Source organism: Nycticebus coucang, chromosome 4 (genome assembly GCF_027406575.1).
Source record: "Nycticebus coucang isolate mNycCou1 chromosome 4, mNycCou1.pri, whole genome shotgun sequence".
Lineage (NCBI taxonomy): Eukaryota > Metazoa > Chordata > Mammalia > Primates > Lorisidae > Nycticebus > Nycticebus coucang.
This window is the reverse complement of record NC_069783.1, coordinates 72,594,618-72,603,491: the sequence shown is the minus strand read 5'-3', so window position 1 is coordinate 72,603,491 and position 8,874 is coordinate 72,594,618.

Sequence of the window (8,874 nt, the reverse complement as noted above, 5' to 3'; positions counted from 1 at the left end):
ATAAGCTGTCCGGAGGGAGACCAGAAGCAGCTCTGCTCCAGGAGGGAGAACCATACCAAGAATGGCAGTGGGCCTCCTCTGTCCACACCTCTTTCCACAGGCCTTGCTGCATGCCACCCCGGGCATGCTTGGGACACCCATGCAGTGTCCCCCAAATGGGTGCAATTGTACCTTATCTGGTACAAGCCTGCAACTGATAAAGGCGAAAGGGAAATGCCATCTGTACCTGGGAAAGAAATCCCTCGTGCCCTACTCACCTGTTGCCTCTTAGCACAAGCTCCTAACCCCTGGGCTGTCATCTGGGAGTCTCAGGGCATCTTAAGCTTCCTCTGGAACTTCGCTCTCTCCTGCCTTTCCTTTTCTTACTGGACTCTCTCTACCAGTCTATCAATATTGGGAATTATGCACTGAAGGATCTGCTTCCGAGTCGAGGCACCCCCTAACAAGACTTACAAGCCTCTAGAACTTTCCACAGTCCTGTGTTTCTTGCTCTTCTTTTTGTAATCCCTATTCTCTCCCTAGGCAGCTGCTTCACTTCCCACATTTTCAGCTACTAGCTCTGTGGTGACACTTTCAACTCTACTTTCCCACAGTCCCAATACCTCACCCAAGGCAGACTTGAGTGGTCAATTGCCCATTGGACATCCTCATCCAGATGATTCTACAGCTCTTCCAACTCAGCCTGTCCTAACTGAACCCTTCTCTCCTACCCTCGAAGCTGCTGTGTCTCCTGGGTTCCCCATCTCTGCCTCCTTCCCTCAGTCCTTCAGGGTAGAGGTCAGTCAGACTAGAATCCTCTCTGTTCCTCTTCCTCCCATAACCACCTGGGTCCCTTACCAGTAGCCTATGCTCTGAAATGCCTCTCAGTGCCACATTCTCCGTTCTGTCCCTTTGGCCCTGCCCTGCTGTGGGCGCTGCACCCTGGAGGGTCACAGCTTCCTGATTGACCTTCCTCATTCTGCTCCCTCTACAGCCCCTGTGGCTCCCAGCATGGGGGTTCTGGCTGAATGCAGCAGCAGCTTGACATGGGAACATGTTCAACACGCAGATTCTCAGGCTTCCCAGACCTGTTGATCAGAAACTCTGGGGGTGAGCCTCAGCCATCTGTTTTACACACTCCCCGAACCCAACTGTCTGGGATACCCACCCCACAACAGAGGGAGCATGGATTGCTTACCTGCTGTGTGCAGAGAGCTCTAGGTAGTTTGGGGATGGCTCAGTGCAGTGGCTTCGTGCAGGTCTGAGAATTGAGGCAGGGGGGCATGTGGAAAAGGAATATCCTTTGCTAAGAGAACCCCAAGGAAAGAGTAGGGAAGGCTTCCCATGATGGTCTGTGGTTGTCCCCTGTGGAGAAGGGACGCTGTCACGTCCCTGTCATGTGGACCATCACGAGGTCCACTTACTCATTTTTTGACCATTGGCCTAAGTGTTTAGTACCTTAAGTCTACATTTCAGGCCCTGTGGGAAGCTCCTCTGAATCTTTGAAGTTCCTAGAAAAGTCCTCAGCTGGGATTCTGGGTGGAGGAGGGCTCCCTTCCTGGACCTGTGCTACACGCAAGGTGGTGGCAGGTGATGGAAGAGGGGGAAGCTGTCCCAGCCGGGACAGAGTCCCGTCAGTTCTGACTGGTCAGGCTGGACAGCTCAAGGCTGTGTACCAAGGTCACAAGATCTTCCTTGAAGTCTCCCTCTTTGGATGGGAATGTGGCCAGGGCAGGGATAGGGTACTAGTCTCCCCTGACCTGGTCATGGATCCAGGGGCATCATTTCCCTTCACAGTGCAAGGTCAGCTCAGCTTCCTTCTCATTGTTCAGCACTGTGGCCGGGGGACACCTTTCCCTGATAGCATTCACACCTTAGATGGCACAACCAGCTGACAAATAATAAAGAGTCCATAATGAAAGGGAATTGGTTGTGATTCAGGCTGTATACAGCCCAGAGACCAGAAAGGGATAAACCGACACTCTTAGGAAATGCTAAGAGGAGACTGGAGTCTGTCTAGACTGTGACAGAGAAGGTTGGAGAGGCACTTAGTTTTTAATAATGTGAGGAATCCTGCCCTTAACATTTGTTTTCTGGCTTCAAAAATTCAATGCAAAAAATTCAAAGGGTACAAAAATGTGTATTTTACAAAGCAAATGTTCCCTATAATCCCACACAGATGTGAATCAGAGATGGCCACTGTTAACAATAGGATGTGTTCTTTAGAATGTTTTCAGACTTTTTAAAATGTTTGTATTATTTTACAAATGTAGGATTATGTTATTATGTATAGCTTTTTTTTTTTTTTTGAGACAGAGTCTCACTATGTCACCCTCAATAGAGTGCTGTGGTGTCACAGCTCACAGCAATCTCAAACTCTTGGGCTTAAGCAATTCTCTTGCCTCAGCCTCCCAAGTAGCTGGAACTACAGGCACCCGCCACAATGTCCAACTACTTTTTTTGTTGCAGTTGTCATTGTTGTTCAGCTGGCCTGGGCCGGGTTTGAACCCTCGAGCCTTGGTGTATGTGGCTGGTGCCGTAACCACTGTGCTACTGGTGCAGAGCCTACATATAGTTTTTTAAGTGTTCTGAAACTTAGGTTCTCTTAATGATACTCTTGGATGTCTTTCCAAATCAGTTCACATAATTTTTTCTTTTTTTGAGACAGTTTCACTCTGTTGCCCCAGTCTACAGTACTCTGGTGTCAACCTAGCTCACAGCAACCTCAGACTCTTGGGTTTCAATGATCCTCCTGCCTCAGCCTCCCACATCATTGGGACTACAGGTATCTGCCATGACACCCAGCTAATTTTTCTATTTTTAGTAGAGCCAGGGTCTCACATTGCTCAGGCTGGTCTTGAACTCCTGAGCTCAAGTGATCCTCCCTCCTTAGCCTCCCAGAGTGCTGGGATTTCATGTGTAGGCCATTGCAGTCCAGCCAGTTCACATAATTTTTTAAACCTGGCATAGTTTTCCATAGTAGGAATATACCATAAATTATTAAACTAATATCTTATTGATAAGCTCTTGGGTCATTTTCTATTTTTTTTACTTACGTAAACGTTGTTGCAATTAATAAAACTTTACATATGAGACTTTGTGCATATGTGGAAGTCTATATGGTAAATCTTTCTTTTTTTTTCTTTTGTGAGGCAGAGTCTATGTCACCCTGGGTAGAGTGATGTGGCGTCACAGCTCACTGCAACCTCCAACTCTTGGGCTTAAGCGATTCTCTTGCCTCAGCCTCCCAAGTAGCTGGGACTACAGGCGCCTGCCACAATGCCCAGCTATTTTTTGGTTATAGTTGTCATTGTTGTTTAGCAGGCCTGGGCTGGGCTCAAACCCACCAGCCTCGGTGTATATGGCTGGCGTCCTACTCACTGGAGCTATGGGCACCGAGCCATATATGGTAAATTTTTTAAAGTGAAATTGTTTGATCAATAAAGAACAAGTGATATATTGATGGAACCTGTGAAATTATCTTCCAAAAAGGTTGTGCTAGTTTATACCCCTGCCACGGTGTATGAGACTGTATCCTTCTTCGTATCCTTTCAGACATCCAGTATTAAAGTTTTTTCCTCCATTATATTTGTTTATTGCGTTTAGAAACATAATAATTTTCATATGACTCGCCGCTTTAGAATTATTTAGTTTCCCTGCCCCCCAATTCTAAAAGTATAGCTGGGGAGGTGGCCCACACCTATAGTTCCAGCTGTTCAGGAGGCTGAGGTGGGAGGATCGCTCAAGCCAGGGAGGTTGAAGCTACAGTGCATTATGATTAAGTCTGTGAATAGCCACTACACTATAGCGGGGGTCCTCAAACTTTTTAAACAGGGGACCAAATCACTGTCCCTCAGACCATTGGAGGGCCGGACTATAGTTTAAAAAAAAACTATGAACAAATTCCTAGGCACACTACACATATCTTATTTTGAAGTAAAAAAACAAAACGGGAACAAATACAATTACACCTCTCCATGTGGCCCGCGGGCTGTAGTTTGAGGACCCCTGCACTATAGCCTGGTCAACATACTACTATCTGTCTCTGTCCCTAAACTAAAAAAAAAAAAAAAAAAAGGAAAATATGTGAAATAGGTGTCACTCTGCTCATCTGGCTTTGCTTGTGCCCAGATAAACCATGTAGAACACTGGCAATTATCCATATTTAAAATTTTTCCTAATTGGAAAGGAAAACTTAGTATCTTCTTGTTTTAAAACTAAAATTTTAAATTTTGTGGTAACTAATGGGAATGGCATTTATTAACTTTTTTTTTTTGAGGCAGAGTCTCAAGTTGTCGCCCTGTGTAGAGTGTCATGGCATCATAGATCACAGCAACCTCAAACTCTTGGTCTCAAGCTACCCTCTTGTCTGTTTTTCTATTTTTACTAGAGATGGGGTATCATTTTTTTTGGTGAGCTCAAGCCATCAACCCGCCTCAGCCGCCCAGAGTGCTAGGATTACAGGCGGGAGCTACCGTGCCTGGCCCTCTTTTTCTTCCTAAAAAAACTTTTTATCTTTCTCTAAGTATGGCTAGGTCATGTTTTTGCTTATTTTTCTATTGAATTTTCCACCTTTATTTTTAAAAAAATTTAGATTTTTAATTTTTAATTTTTTGAGACACAGTCTCACTCCTTTGCCCAGGCTAGAATGCCATAGCTTCAGCCTGGCTTGTAGTAATCTCAAACTCCTGAGTTCAAGAGATCCTCCTGCCTCAGCCTCCTGAGTAGCTGGGATTACAGGTAACCACCACAGCACCTGTTTATTTTTTTTCTATTTTTATTTATCTTATTTATTCATATTTTGAGACAGAATCTCACTCTATTGCCTTGGGTAGAGTGCTATAGTGTCATGGCTTACAGCAACCTCAAACTCTTGGGCTTGAGCAATCCTTTTGCCTTAGCCTTCCAAGTAGTGGGATGACAGGTGTGCACCACTATGCCTGGCTAATTTTTCTATTTTTAGTAGAGACAGGGTCTCCCTCTTGCTCAGGCTGCTCTTGAGCTCCTGAGCTCAAGTGATCATCCCGCCTTTGCCTCCCAACATGTGAGGATTACAGGCATGAACCACCATGCCTGGATCTTCTTGAGTTACAGGAGTTCTTTGTACATAGCTATGCTATTAGCCTTTTGCCTGTCACAAGTATTACAAATATCTCCCCTACCCCCATTTAACATATATCTTTTAATTTTGTCTGGTAGCATTTGCCTTAGTGAAGTTTAATCAAATGCCTTTCTTTTTCAATGGATCTATGTTTTTAAAATAATATTCTTAGGAAGACAAAGCACTTCCTTTTTTATTTAAAAAAATTTTTAGAATTTTAATTGTGGAAAACACAAAACAAAATTTACCAATTTAACCATTTTTTTTATTGTTGGGGATTCATTGCAATTTAACCATTTTTTAATGTACAGTTCTGTAATATTAAGTATACTCACATTGTTGTATGACCAATCTCTAGAACTTTTATATCTTGCAAAACTGAAACTCTGTATCCATTAAACAACAATTCTCCCTTCTCTTTTCTCAGCCCCTGGCAACGATCCTTTTTCTATTTTCTGTCTCTATGAATCTGAAAACTCTTGGTAACTCATATAAGTGGAAATATACAATATTTGCCTTTTTGTGACTGGCTTATTTCAGGCAGCATGATATCCTCAAGGTTCATCCACGTGGTAGCATGAGCTAGAATTTCCTTCCTTTTTAAAGCTGAATAATATTTCATTGTATGTATATACATACATTCCCTTTACTTTTCGGCTATTGTGAATAATGCTGCTATGAACATGAGTGTACAAATAGCTCTTTGAGAATCTGCTTTTACTCTGTGCAATGGCCAGTTTGTAGCTCACTGAAGGCTCCAACAACTCCTGGGCCTAATCAATCCTCCTGCCTCCCCCTCCCCAGAAGCCAGGACTACAGGTGTGCACTATCATACCTGGCTAATTGTTTAAAAAGTTTTTGTAGAGAAGAGGACTCTCTCATGTTGCCCAGGCTGGTCTGGAATTCGTGGCCTCCCAAAGTGCTGGGGGATAGGCATAAGCCTGTATTTTTAATTTTCTGAAGAACCACCATACTGTTTTCCACAGAGCCTATACCTTTACATTTCTACCAACAGTGCACAGGGATTTCAATTTCTTCACATCCTTACCCAACACTTGCTATTTTCTGTATTTTTTTTTTTTATTAAATCATAGCTGTGTACATCAATATGATCATGGGGCACCATACACTTGTTTCATAGAATATTTGACACATTTTCATCTCATTAGTTGACATAGCTATTTTTTTTTTTTTGAGACAGAGCCTCAAGCTGTCGCCCTGGGTAGAGTGCTGTGGCATCACAGCTCACAGCAACCTCCAACTCCTGGGCTCAAGTGATTCTCCTATATCTGCCTCCCAGGTAACTGGGACTACAGGTGCCTGCCACAACGCCCGGCTATTTTTTGGTTGCAACCGTCATTGTTGTTTGGCGGGCGCGGACTGGATTCGAACCCGCCAGCTCAGGTGTATGTGGCTGGTGCCTTAGCCACTTGAGCCACAGGCGCTGAGCCTGTTTTTTTTTTTTTTTTTTTTTTTATAGTAGCCATCCTAAAGGGCGTGAGTCATCTTTATGTGTATATATTTTTTTAATGAAACAAACTTTATTTATTTATTTATTTTTTATTGTTGGGGATTCATTGAGGGTATGAGAAACCAGGTTACACTGATTGCATTTGTTAGGTAAAGTCCCTCTTAGAATTGTGTCTTGCTCCCAAAAGGTGTGCCACACACCGAATAGTTTTAAGTTCACAGAAACACTGAGCAAAAAACAGTTTCTTTTTTTTTTTTTTGAGACAGAGTCTCACTCTGTTGCCCCAAGTGTGGTGACATCATAGCTCACAGCAATCTCAAACTCTTGAGCTTGAGCAATCTTCTTGCCTAAGCCTCCCAAGTAGCTGGGACTATAGGCGTGCACCACTGCCCCTGGCTAGTTTTTCCATTTTTAGTAGAGGCAGAGTCTCTTGCTCTTGCTCGGCCAGGTCTCAAACTCCTGAGCTCAAGCAATCCAGCCACCTCACCCCCCAGAGTGCTAGGATTATAGGCATGAGCCACCGCGCCCGGCTTGATATTTCCTTATAACCTCTAACCCTCCACACAGGTTCAGCCTCTCCCACCACCAGTATTCTGCACAAAGTGGTGTATTACATGAGGGTTCACTCTTAAATGTTGCATGTTCTACAGGTTTTGACAAATGAGTAGTGACATGTCTCTACACTTACACTGTAGTATCATACTGAGTAGTTACACTGCCCTAAAATTCCTGTGGTCTGCTTATTCATCCTTTTGTCCCCCAACCCTTGACAATCACTGACCTTTCTACTGTCTCAGTAGTTTTGCCTTTTCCAAAATGTCACATAATTGGAATCGTACAGTATGTAGCCTTTTCAGGTTGGCTTCTTTTATTTAGTAAAAGATATTTAAGTTCTCTCCATGTCTTTTTTATGGTTTAATAGCTCATTTCTTTCAGTGCTGAATAATGTTCTCTTGTCTGGATGCACCGCAGTTTATTTACCCATTCACCTAGTGAAGGGTATCTTGGTTGTTTCCAAGTCTTGGCAGTTATGCGCAAAGCTGCTATAATTATGCTTGTGCAGGTTTCTGTGTGGACATAAATTCACAGATCATTTGGATAAATACTAAGGCATGCAATGGCTGGATCTTCCAGTCATTTTAGTTTAGTTTTATAAATATCAACATGTTTAGTTTTATAAGAAACTTCCAAATTGCCTTTCCAAAGTGGCTGTACCATTGGCATTCCCAGCAGTAAGTTCCTGTTGCTCCATATATATATATATACTTTTTTTTTTTTTTTAGACAGAGTTTCACCTGGTCATCCTCCGTAGAATGCTGTGGTGTCTTAGCTCACAGCAACCTCAAACTCTTGGGCTCAAGTGATTCTCTTGTCTCAGCCTCCCAAGTAGCTGGGACCACAACGCCCAGCTATTTTTAGAGATGGGGTCTCGTTCTGGCTCAGGCTGGTCTCAAACTCCTGAGCTCAGGCAATCCACCCACCTCCACCTTTCAGAGTGCTAGGATTTCACCACTGCACCTCAGGATCCTAATCGTTTGATCTGCAACCGAGTGATTCTTCTTTTTCTTCCTCTTCCTCTAACCCTTCCTCCTCCTCCTCCTTTTTTTGAGACAGAGTCTCACTCTGTCACCCTGGCTAGAGTGCTGTGGTGTCACTGTAGCTCACAGCAACCTCAAACTCTTGGGCTTAAGCGATCCTCTTGCCTCAGCCTTCTAAAGTGTTAGGATTACAGGCATGAGTCACCATGCCCAGAAAAGTTTTAATTTGATATAATAGTGTCTGTCTTATTATTATTATTATTAATACTATTTTTGGATGGAGATGCTCACTTTATTGCCCTTCATAGAATGTTGTGGTATCACAGCTCATAGCAACCTCAAACTCTTGGGCTCAAGTGATCCTCTTGCCTGGGCCTCCCAAGTAGCTAGGATTATAGGCACCTGCCACAGCACCAGGGTATTTTTTTTTTTATTGATAAAGGCCTCGATCTTGCTCAGGCTGGTCTCCAACTCCTGAGCTCAGGCGATCCACTGGCCTTGGCCTCCCAGAGTGGTGGGATTATAGGTGTGAAACACTGTTCCCAGCCCAGTTGCACCATTATCTTAAGGTCCACAGAGGTAAATATGCATCTTTACTCTCTTTCAAACATTTCTTAGTTATTGTTACTTATTTATTCTCCCAGGAAATCTTTAAATTCATTATGATTTTAATTGGAATTACATTGAATTCATGTATTAATTTGGAAAATATTTATATCCAACTATATTTACATAATTGGATGTGATATGTCTTTCTATTTATTCAAAAATTTCTTTTTGTTCCT